Source organism: Oncorhynchus masou, chromosome 7 (genome assembly GCF_036934945.1).
Source record: "Oncorhynchus masou masou isolate Uvic2021 chromosome 7, UVic_Omas_1.1, whole genome shotgun sequence".
Taxonomy (NCBI): domain Eukaryota; kingdom Metazoa; phylum Chordata; class Actinopteri; order Salmoniformes; family Salmonidae; genus Oncorhynchus; species Oncorhynchus masou.
This window is the reverse complement of record NC_088218.1, coordinates 16,926,758-16,939,644: the sequence shown is the minus strand read 5'-3', so window position 1 is coordinate 16,939,644 and position 12,887 is coordinate 16,926,758. Positions and strand designations below refer to the sequence as shown.

Genomic DNA, 12,887 nt, shown 5'->3' with positions numbered 1-12,887 from the left:
TAGGCTTCATGTGATGCACACAGACAGTGGTAGGCTACATGTGATGCACACAGACAGTGGTAGGCTACATGTGATGCACACAGACAGTGGTAGGCTACATGCGATGCACACAGACAGTGGTAGGCTACATGTGATGCACACAGACAGTGGTAGGCTACATGTGATGCACACAGAGAGTGGTCGGCTACATGTTATTCTACTAGGTCTTTAATAATATGTTTATAGCCAGGCTATATCTCCACTATAATAATATGTTTATAGCCAGGCTATATAATAGGTGGATGTGATCTCTCCACTATAATAATATGTTTATAGCCAGGCTATATAATAGGTGGATGTGCTATCTCCACTATAATAATATGTTTATAGCCAGGCTATATCTCCACTATAATAATATGTTTATAGCCAGGCTATATCTCCACTATAATAATAATAGGTTTATAGCCAGGCTATATCTCCACTATAATAATATGTTTATAGCCAGGCTATATCTCCACTATAATAATAATAGGTTTATAGCCAGGCTATATCTCCACTATAATAATATGTTTATAGCCAGGCTATATCTCCACTATAATAATAATAGGTTTATAGCCAGGCTATATAATAGGTGGATGTGCTATCTCCACTATAATAATAGGTTTATAGCCAGGTTATATCTCCACTATAATAATAATAGGTTTATAGCCAGGCTATATAATAGGTGGGTGTGATATCTCCACTATAAAAGTAGCTGTATGGATGTGAGGCTGGGTGTAATATGTCCACTAGGCCTTTAATGATAGGGTTACAGACAGGGTATGATAGGTGGGTGTATGTCCACTATAAAAATAGTTTCACAGCTAGGCCTATGAGAATGGGTGCACTATATCCACTGTAATAAACGGTTTATAACCAATATTATGTTACGTTCACTAGTGATTATCAGTAGCTAACTAACATAAGTCCGATAGTACGGCTAGTTTAAGCAGATAGCTGGATAGCCTAGCCATGTTGTAATGTGCGCCTTTTACTCACCAGTAAGCTTAACTAGGAAGCAATATCTCGTCTCATGTAAAACTCCTGAAACCCCGCCCCTCCTCCTCTATTTGTCTCCGCGAATACACCGATCTGTCGCTGTGATTTACTTCAGATTTTAGCTAATAAACTGTAGCCGGTTATGCTAGTGCTATTTTCACTTGTTTAGCTGTCCTCTTCTGGAATTGGGCCCCGGGGACCGGAGAAAAGCCAGGATGACAGGGCGGAAACGGAACGAACCACAGACCAAGCCCAGACATAACGGTAAGCTCGATTTAGTTTCCACGCCGGCGCGCCGGGTGAGCGGGTTTTTAAAACAGTGTGGTGGTGGCCTTTCTCTGTCTGTACATTGATTTTGAAATTGTTCTTTGCATTTTTCTGGCAATTTCTTACAAGAGCTTTAGAGCATCGAAATACACATATCCAATCTACAGACTACATCTGAGTTAAACGCAGGTTTGTTATTACTATTCATTTATAGCTAAAGTGCCACCAACATTGATAAAGATAAACAGAGCAGTCCTGGGCCGAAAATAGTTGTATTCTGTAGTTTAGTAGAAAGAAAAAAACTTTTCAAATACTCGAGGTAGTCTAATATATTTTATCTAGAGTTTCAACTAAAAGTCAACTAATACTGAACAAAAATATAAATGTAACATGTAAAAAGTGTTTCAAGAGCTTAAATAAAAGATCCCAGAAATGTTCCATACGCACAAAAAGCTTATTTCCCTATTTTTTTGCGCAAATTTGTTTACATCCCTGTTAGGGAGCATTTATTCTTTGCTTAGATAATCCATCCACCTGACAGGTGTGGCATATCAAGAAGCTGATTAGATAGCATGAACATTACACAGGTGCGCCTGTGCAAAAAAGCCGCTCTTAAATGTGCAGTTTTGTCACACACCACAGAGGTATCAAGTTTTGAGGGAGCGTGCAATTGGCATGCTGACTGCAGGAATGTCCACCAGAGAATTGAATGTTCATTTCTCTACCATAAGTCGCCTCCAACGCCACTTTAGAGAATTTGGCAGTATGTCCAACCGGCCTCAACCACAGACCACGTGTAACCACGCCAACCCAGGACCTCCACATCCAGCTACTTCACCTGCGGGATCGTCTGTGGAGGTGCTGTGGAGTATTTCTGTCTGTAATAAAGCCCTTTTCTGTGGAAAAACTCATTGATTGGCTGGCCCTGGCTCCCAAGTGGGTGGGCCTGGCTCCCAAGTGGGTGGGCCTATGCCCTCGCAGGCCCACCCATGGCTGCACCCTTGCCATGTCACGTGAAAACCATAGATTAGGGCCTCGTTTCTTTCTTTCTATTGATTAATTGTCTTATATGAACTGTAACTCAGTAAAACCTTTGAAATTGATGAATGTTGAGTTTAGATATTGTTTGTGGAGTGGTTGAAAGACGAGTTTTAATGACAACCTAAGTGTATGTAAACTTCGACTTCAACTGTATGTATATTATTTTACTGCTCTAGGGATATAGTTGTTTGGATAACCTTATTTACTAGTATGTATTGATTTTTTACCTTGTCAGGAGGAATGGGTCAAATTTCACCCAACTTATTGCGTGAAGCTTGTGGAAGGCTACCTGAAACGTTTGACCCAAGTTAAACAATTTAAAGGCAATGCTACCAAATACTAATTGAGTGTATGTAAACTTCTGACCCACTGGGAATGTGAAGAAATAAATAAAATAATTCTCTATTATTCTGACATTTCACATTCTTAAAATAATAAAGCGATCCTAACTGACCTAAAATTTGATTTGATTTATTTGAGACAGGGAATTTTTACTATGATTAAAAGTCAGGAATTGTGAAAAACTGAGTTTAAATGTATTTGGCCAAGGTGTATGTAAACTTCAACTGTACATACATGGTCACGATTGTCTTCGGGTGAAAGAGAGGAGGACCAAAATGCAGCCTGATGATTATCCATATTTAATAGGAAACTTCAATGAACAAAAGCAAACGAAGACGAAACAGTCCCGTAACGTGAACACTAACACTGGAAACAGGAACAATCACCCACAAAATACCCAAAGAATATGGCTGAGAGGAGCAGGAACAGGGAGTACTGGATCCTGGAGGCGCACTGGTGGCCTGGTACGTGGTGCCGGCACTGGTGGTACCGGGCTGGAGACACGGACCTCAGGGTGAGTGCGGGGAGGAGGAACAGGGCATACAGGGCTCTGGAGACGCACAGGAAGCCTAGTGCGTGGTGTTGGCACTGGTGGTACTGGGCCGAGAACACACCTCAGGGCGAGTGCAGGGAGGAGGAACAGGGCGTACAGGGCTCTGGAGACGCACAGGAAGCCTAGTGCGTGGTGTTGGCACTGGTGGTACTGGGCCGAGAACACACCTCAGGGCGAGTGCAGGGAGGAGGAACAGGGCGTACAGGGCTCTGGAGACGCACAGGAAGCCTAGTGCGTGGTGTTGGCACTGGTGGTACTGGGCCGAGAACACACCTCAGGGTGAGTGCAGGGAGGAGGAACAGGGCGTACAGGGCTCTGGAGACGCACAGGAAGCCTAGTGCGTGGTGTTGGCACTGGTGGTACTGGGCCGAGAACACACCTCAGGGCGAGTGCAGGGAGGAGGAACAGGGCGCACTGGATTGCCGAGGCACACTATGCGTGGTACCTGTACTGGTGGTACCGGGCTGAGAACACGCACCTCAGGATGAGTGCGAGAGGCAAGAACAGGACACACCGGGTTGTGAAGGAGTACTGGAGACCTGGTGTGTATAGCCAGCATCATCTTCCAGAACTTTAACACAAGTTTCAGGCTGAGTACAAGGAACTGACACAGGTGGCATCGGACAGCTAACACGCTCCTCAAGGCGAATGCGGTGCATACTACCAATTTCGTAAACAACTCCTTGAATGTCTCAATCTCCCCTCCATTCACTCTCCTCCAATCTGTCCAATAACTCCTCGACAATCTCAGACTCAACCCTCAACTTCGCCGACTGCGCCATGTGCCCCCTCCCAATACATTTTTGGGGGTGCCTCTGAGGCTTCCAGCCGCGCTGCCTCCTCATACCCACGCCTCTCTGCTTTCGCTCTGCCTTGGGGTGGTGATTATCCCCTGGTTGTGCCCAGGTTCCTCCGCCGTCCAGAATTTACTACCAAGTCCATGAGTCCTGCGATCGCTGCTGCTGCCTTGTACCACGCTGTTTGGTCCTTTTATGGTGGGTTATTCTGTCACGAGGGTCTATCTGGTGGTCTTTCTCCTCATGGCTCAGCCACATAATGTAAGGACAATAAAGTCAAGGTATTGGACTGTCCATCACAAAGCCTATAGAAAATGTGTCCTTGTCCTTATAGGCTTTGTGATGGACACTCCAATACCTTGACTTTATTGTCCTTAAGCCATTTTGCCACAACTTTGGAAGCATGCTTGGGGTCATTGTCCATTTGGAAGACCCATTTGCGACCAAGCTTTAACTTCCTGACTGATGTCTTGAAATGTTGCTTCAATATATCCAATATATCCACATAATTTTCCTCTCTCATGATGCCATCTATTTTGTGAAGTGCACCAGTCCCTCCTGCAGCAAAGCACCACCACAACATGATGCTGCCACTCCTGTGCTTCACGGTTGGGATGGTGTTCTTCGGCTTGCAAGCCTCCCCCTTTTTCCTCCAAACATAACAATGGTCATTATGGCCAAACAGTTCTATTTGTGTTTCATCAGAACAGAGGACATTTCTCCAAAAAGTACGATCTTTGTCCCCATATGCAGTTGCAAACCGTAGTCTGGCTTTTTTTATGGCGGTTTGGGAGCAATGGCTTCTTCCTTGCTGAGTGGCCTTTCAGGTTATGTCGATATACATTGGGGAGAACAAGTATTTGATACACTGCCGATTTTGCAGGTTTTCCTACTTACAAAGCATGTAGAGGTCTGTAATTTTTATCATAGGTACACTTCAACTGTGAGAGACGGAATCTAAAACAAAAATCCAGAAAATCACATTGTATGCAATCACAATGTGATTTTCTGGATTTTTGTTTTAGATTCCGTCTCTCACAGTTGAGAGATGGAAGTTGCAAAGAAAAAGCCATATCTCAGACTGGCCAATTAAAAAATAAGATTAAGATGGGTAAAAGAACACAGACACTGGACAGAGGAACTCTGCCTAGAAGGCCAGCATCACGGAGTCGCCTCTTCACTGTTGACGTTGAGACTGGTGTTTTGCGGGTACTATTTAGTGAAACTGCAAGTTGAGGACTTGTCCTCTTGCTCAGTTGTGCACCGGGGCCTCCCACTCCTCTTTCTATTCTGGTTAGAGCCAGTTTGCAGGGAGTGAAGGGAGTAGTACACAGTGTTGTACGAGATCTTCAGTTTCTTGGCAATTTCTGGCATGGAATAGCCTTAAAGAGTTTCAGAAGCTGCCAGAATAGACTGACGAGTTTCAGAAGAAAGTTATTTGTTTCTGTCCATTTTGGGCCTGCAATCGAACCCACAAATGCTGATGTTTCAGATACTCAACAAGTCTAAAGAAGGCCAGTTTTACTGCTTCTTTAATCAGCACAACAGTTTTCAGCTGTGATGACATTGCTAAAGGGGTTTCTAATGATCAATTAGCCTTTTAAAATGATAAACTTGGATTAGCTAACACAACGTGCCATTGGAACATGGGAGTGATTGTTGCTGATAACGGGCCTCTGTAGATATTCCATTAAAAAATCTGCCGTTTCCAGCTACAATAGTCATTTACAACATTAACAATGTCTACACTGTACTTCTCATGAATTCAATGTTATTTTAATGGACAACATTTTTTCAAAGTGACCCTGAACTTTTGAACGGTAGTGTACATATACAGTACCAGTCAGAAGTTTGGACACACATACTCATTCAAGGGTTTTTCTTTATTTTACTATTTTCTACATTGTAGAATAATAGTGGAGACATCAAAACTACGAAATAACACATATGGAATCATGTAGTAACCAAAAACATTTTCGTCAAATCAAAATATATTTTATATTTGAGATTCTTCAAAGTAGCCACTCTTTGCCTTGATGACAGCTTTGCACACTCTTGGCGTTCTCTCAACCAGCTTCACCTGGAATGCTTTTCCAACAGTCTTGAAGGAGTTCCCACATATGTTGAGCACTTGTTGGCTGCTTTTACTTCACTCATCGGTCAAACTCACCCCAAACCATCTCAATTGGATTGAGGTCGGGTGATTGTGGAGGCCAGGTTATCTGATGCAGCACTCCATCACTCTCCTTCTTGGTCAAATAGCCCTTACACAGCCTGGAGGTGTGTTTTGGATCATTGTCCTGTTGAAAAACAAATGATAGTCCCACTAAGCACAAACCAGATGGGATGGCGTATCGCTGCAGAATGCTGTGGTCGCAATGCTGGTTAAGTGTGCCTTCAATTCAAAATAAATCACAGACAGTGTCACCAGCAATGCACCCTCACACCTCCTCCTCCATGCTTCACAGGTAGGAACCACACATGTGGAGATCATCCGTTCACCTACTCTGTGTCTCACAAAGACACGGTGGTTGGAACTAAAAATCTCATATTTAGACTCATCAAACCAAAGGACAGATTTCCACCGGTCTAATGTCCATTGCTCGTGTTACTTGGCCTAAGCAAGTCTCTTCTTATTATTGGCCACACACGCCTCCAACTCAATCATCAAGTTTGCGGACGACACAACAGTGGTAGGCTTGATTACCAACAACGACGAGACGGCCTACAGGGAGGAGGTGAGGGCCCTCGGAGTGTGGTGTCAGGAAAATAACCTCACACTCAACGTCAGCAAAACTAAGGAGATGATTGTGGACTTCAGGAAACAGCAGAGGGAACACCCCCCTATCCACATCGATGGAACAGTACATTTAAGTCATTTAGCAGACGCTCTTATCCAGAGCGACTTACAAATTGGGTAGTGGAGAGGGTAGTAAGTTTTAAGTTCCTCGGCATACACATCACAGACAAACTGAATTGGTCCACCCACACAGACAGCATCGTGAAGAAGGCGCAGCAGCGCCTCTTCAACCTCAGGAGGCTGAAGAAATTCGGCTCGTCACCAAAAGCACTCACAAACTTCTACAGATGCACAATCGAGAGCATCCTGGCGGGCTGTATCACCGCCTGGTACGGCAACTGCTCCGCCCACAATCGTAAGGCTCTCCAGAGGGTAGTGAGGTCTGCACAACGCATCACCGGGGGCAAACTACCTGCCCTCCAGGACACCTACACCACCTGATGTTACAGGAAGGCCATAAAGATCATCAAGGACAACAACCACCCGAGCCACTGCCTGTTCACCCCGCTATCATCCAGAAGGCGAGGTCAGTACAGGTGCATCAAAGCTGGGACCGAGAGACTGAAAAACAGCTTCTATCTCAAGGCCATCAGTGTCAGGACCCGGTTACGAACCTGGGTCTCCGGAGTGAGAAACAGTCACTTAACCAACTGAGCAACGAATAGTCAGCAGAACCCAGAAGATGAGGCAGACACAGCAGTACTTAAGACGGTGTATTTAATAAAGTAAAAAAAAAGAAGTCCTTCAATACAAAAATGGTAAATCCAAAAGGTGGTAGGAATAGCACAAAAAAGCCTCAAGAGATACTCAAAAACAAAAACAGAATTCCACAAGAGCATCCACCGGAATCGACAAGAATACACAGAACACTAGGGCTGGGTGCTAACATACAAACACAGAGCACAGAACTGAGGGAAACTAAGGGTTTAAATACAATCAGGGGAAACGAGGCACAGGTGCAAATAATAATGGGGAACAAGGGAAAAAACATAAGGTCAAAAAGCACAATGGGGGCATCTAGTGACCAAAACCCGGAACAACCCTGGCCAAATCCTGACAGAATCCCCCCTAGGAACGGCTCCTGACGTTCCTACCAGCTCTCTCAGGGTGGAGGGCCCTGAACTGACGAATGAGGTCAGGGTCCAGGATGTCTTTGGCAGGAACCCAGGAGCGCTCCTCGGGACCGTAGCCTTCCCAGTCCACCAGATACTGCCAGGACCGCTGCACCCGGCGGGAATCCAGTATCCGATGGACGGTATAAGCCGGCTGGCCTCCAATGACACGAGGCGGAGGGGGAGGTCTGTCTGCCGGGACAAGGGGAGAAAAAACAACAGGTTTTAACAATGAAATGTGAAATGTGGGATTAATCTTAAGGGATCTGGGTAAGTGTAGGCGATAAGAAACTGGGTTAACTCTCCTGGCAACCTTGAAGGGACCGATGTATTTTTGGGACAGCTTGCGAGACTCCACCCGTAGAGGTAAGTCTCTTGTGGAGAGCCTGACTCTCTGGCCGGGGCGCAGGGTAGGCCCGGGACGGCGACGTCTGTTGGCTTGTTGTTGGTACCTCTGTGAGGAACGCATAAGATTAAGACGGGTCTTCCTCCACATAAGCCGACAGCGTCTGACGAACTTCAAGGCTGAAGGCACTCTGACTTCTGCCTCCTGGTCCGGGAACAATGGAGGAGCATAGCCAAACTGACACTCGTGCGGGGACATACCAGTGGAGGAGGAGCGCAAGGTGTTGTGCGCGTATTCGGCCCAAACAATAAAGGATGACCATGTGGACGGGTTGTCACGAGTCATACATCGGAGGGTGGTTTCCAGCTCTTGATTCATCCTCTCTGTTTGGCCGTTGGACTCCGGATGGTACCCTGAAGATAGACTGGCAGAAGCCCCCATGAGTTGGCAGGCCTTCCAAAACCTTGAGGCGAACTGAGGACCTCTGTCAGAAACCATATCTTGAGGAATGCCGAAGACTCGGAACACATGATTAATTACCAACTCAGCCGTTTCCTTGGCAGAAGGTAACTTAGTCAGAGGGACGAACCTGGCCGCCTTTGAAAACCTGTCGATTATGACTAGGATAGTAGTATTGCCATGGGATGGAGGAAGTCCAGTAATAAAGTCCAATGAGATATGGGACCAGGGTCTGTGGGGAACAGGTAAAGGGTGAAGGAGTCCTTGAGGGCGGAGGTGAGAAGATTTGCCCTGGCAGCACACGGGACAGGCATTGACGAAAGTGGCAACGTCTTCTCTTATGGTAGGCCACCAGAACTTACGCTGGATGAACTCCAAGGTGCGACCTACGCCCGGATGACAGGTGAGGCGAGAGGAGTGCCCCCACAGAAGGACCTGAGTCCTCACTGCCTTGGGGACAAACAACCGATTGGCAGGACCTCCTTTCGGGTCCGGTTCGCTAGCTTGAGCACGTCTCACGGTATCCTCAACTTGCCACGAGATCGGAGCCACAATCTTAGCAGCAGGAAGGACAGGCATGTCCGTGTCATCTCGAATGGCAGGAGCGTAGACTCGGGACAGGGCATCCGGTTTGAGATTCTTCGACCCGGGCCGATAGGTGAGGATAAACTGGAATCGATTGAAGAAAAGAGACCATCTAGCTTGTCTAGAGTTCAACCGCTTCGCCTGCTGGATATACTCCAGATTTTTGTGGTCCGTAAGCACTTGAAACGGGTGAGAAGCCCCCTCGAGCCAGTGTCTCCATTCCTTCAATGCCATCTTAACCGCTAGGAGTTCACGATCCCCACATCGTAGTTCCTCTCAGTCGGGGTAAGCCGGTGTGAGAAGAAAGCACACGGATGAAGCTTCTTGTCTTCACCCCTCTGAGACAGGACAGCTCCAACACCAACCTCTGATGCGTCTACCTCCACCACAAATGGTTCATCCGTAGTCGGTAGTATCAGGATGGGAGCAGAGAGAACGCGCTGCTTGAGTCCTTGGAAGGCCGTCTCAGCTTCTCTTCCCCACAAAAACCTTGCATTGCCACCCTTGGTTAAAGCTGAGAGAGGGGCTGCCACCAAGCTGAAGTTCTTGGCCAAATCCTGACACATCAGACTGTTAAACAGCCACCACTAACATTGAGTGGCTGCTGCCAACACACTGACTCAACTCCAGCCACTTTAAACAATGCTACCTAATATAATGTTTACATACCCTACATTATTCATCTCATATGTATACGTATATACTGTACTCTATATCATCTACTTCATCTTTATGTAATACATGTACCACTAGCCACTTTAACTATGCCACTTTGTTTACATACTCATCTCATATGTATATACTGTACTCGATACCATCTACTGTATCTTGCCTATGCTGCTCTGTACCATCACTCATTCATATATCTTTATGTACATATTATTTATCATCTTACACTTGTGTGTATAAGACAGTAGTTTTGGAATTGTTAGTTAGATTACTTGTTGGTTATTACTGCATTTTCGGAACTAGAAGCACAAGCATTTCGCTACACTCGCATTAACATCTGCTAACCATGTGTATGTGACAAATAAAATTTGATTTTGATTTGGTGTCCCTTAGTAGGGGTATATTTGCAGCAATATGACCAATGACGTCCTGATTCACGCAGTCTCCTCTGAACAGTTGATGTTGAGATGTGTCTGTTACTTGAACTCTGCGAATGTCACGCCCTGACCTTAGTTATCTATGTTTTCTGTTTTATTTTGGTCAGGTCAGGGTGTGACGAGGCTGGGTATATGTGTTTTTCCTCGTCTTGGGTTTTTTCTATATCTATGGGTTTTTTGTATGTCTACGTATTTGTAGGTCTATGGTGGCCTGAATTGGTTCCCAATCAGAGACAGCTGTTTAGGTTGCCATTTTCCATTTTGGTTTTGTGGGTTATTGTCTGTGTAGTTCCCTGTCAGCACTCATTCGCAGAGTTCAAGTAACAGACACATCTCAACATCAACTGTTCAGAGGAGACTGCGTGAATCAGGACGTCATTGGTCATATTGCTGCAAATATACCCCTACTAAGGGACACCAAATCAAAATCAAATTTTATTTGTCACATACACATGGTTAGCAGATGTTAATGCGAGTGTAGCTATTTAGTCATTGTTAGTTTTTTTTTAACCTGGATAACACTCACTAATCCAGCTTCCCTGGACACTGATCACTTGGCTACATAGCTGATGCACGCTGGACTGTCCATTAATCACGGTACCTCATTCTGCTTGTTTATGTTTTATCTGTCGGCCCCGTTGCCTAGTCAACGCCATTTTACCTGCTGTTGTTGTGCTAGCTGATTAGCTGTTGTTGTCTCACCTACTGTTTTAGCTAGCTTTCCCAATTCAACACCTGTGATTACTGTATGCCTCGCTGTATGTCTCTCTCAAATGTCAATATGCCTTGTATACTGTTGTTCAGGTTAGTTATCATTGTTTTAGTTCACAATGGAGCGCCTAGTTCCACTCTTCATACCCCTGATACCTCCTTTGTCCCACCTCCCACACATGCGGTGACCTCACCCATTACAACTAGCATGTCCAGAGATACAACCTCTCTCATCATCACCCAGTGCCTGGGCTTACCTCCGCTGTACCCGCACCCCACCATACCCCTGTCTGCGCATTATGCCCTGAATATATTCTACCATGCCCAGAAACCTGCTCCTCTTATTCTCTGTCCCCAATGCTCTAGGCGACCAGTTTTGATAGCCTTTAGCCACACCCTCATACTACTCCTTCTCTGTTCCGCGGGTGATGTGGAGGTAAACCCAGGCCCTGCATGTCCCCGGGCACCCTCATTTGTTGACTTCTGTGATCGAAAAAGCCTTGGTTTCATGCATGTCAACATCAGAAGCCTCCTCCCTAAGTTTGTTTTACTCACCGCTTTAGCACACTCTGCTAACCCTGATATCCTTGCCGTGTCTGAGTCCTGGCTCAGGAAGGCCACCAAAAATTCTGAGATTTCCATACCCAACTATAACATCTTCCGTCAAGATAGAACTGCCAAAGGGGGAGGAGTTGCAGTCTACTGCAGAGATAGCCTGCAAAGTAATGTCATACTTTCCAGGTCCATACCCAAACAGTTCGAACTACTAATTCTGAAAATTACTCTCTCCAGAAATAAGTCTCTCACTGTTGCCGCCTGCTACCGACCCCCCTCAGCTCCCAGCTGTGCCCTGGACACCATTTGTGAATTGATCGCCCCCCATCTAGCTTCAGAGTTTGTTCTTTTAGGTGACCTAAACTGGGATATGCTTAACACCCCGGCAGTCCTACAATCTAAGCTAGATGTCCTCAATCTTACACAAATCATCAAGGAACCCAACAGGTACAACCCTAACTCTGTAAACAAGGGCACCCTCATAGACGTCATCCTGACCAACTGGCCCTCCAGATACACCTCCGCTGTCTTCAACCAGGATCTCAGCGATCACTGCCTCATTGCCTGTATCCGCTACGGAGCCGCAGTCAAACGGCCACCCCTCATCACTGTCAAACGCTCCCTAAAACACTTCTGTGAGCAGGCCTTCCTAATCGACCTGGCCCGGGTATCCTGGAAGGACATTGACCTCATCCCGTCAGTTGAGGATGCCTGGTCATTCTTTAAAAGTAACTTCCTCACCATTTTAGATAAGCATGCTCCGTTCAAAAAATGCAGAACCAAGAACAGATACAGCCCTTGGTTCACTCCAGACCTGACTGCCCTCGACCAGCACAAAAACATCCCGTGGCGGACTGCAATAGCATCGAATAGTCCCCGCGATATGCAACTGTTCAGGGAAGTCAGGAACCAATACACGCAGTCAGTCAGGAAAGCTAAGGCCAGCTTCTTCAGGCAGAAGTTTGCATCCTGTAGCTCCAACTCCAAAAAGTTCTGGGACACTGTGAAGTCCATGGAGAACAAGAGCACCTCCTCCCAGCTGCCCACTGCATTGAGGCTAGATAACACGGTCACCACCGATAAATCCATGATTATCGATAACTTCAACAAGCATTTCTCAACGGCTGGCCATGCCTTCCGCCTGGCTACTCCAACATCGGCCATCAGCTCCGCCCCCACCGCAGCTTCTCGCCCAA

General features: G+C 46.1%; 1 protein-coding gene across 3 annotated transcripts in view; it reads right to left on the bottom strand.

The window, feature by feature from the left end:
- The window catches only part of LOC135543387 (serine/threonine-protein kinase PAK 2-like), an 18,311-nt gene extending 17,042 nt beyond the window's left edge, over nt 1-1,269 (bottom strand). For 2 of the 3 annotated variants that reach the window (XM_064970598.1, XM_064970602.1), the window contains exon 1: nt 1,018-1,269. The gene's annotated coding sequence lies outside the window, so the exon portion shown is untranslated. Of the gene's footprint in view, nt 1-1,013 lie in introns of all 3 variants that reach the window. The other variant, XM_064970600.1, reaches the window with a different exon arrangement.
- Nucleotides 1,270-12,887: the final 11,618 nt, after the last annotated feature.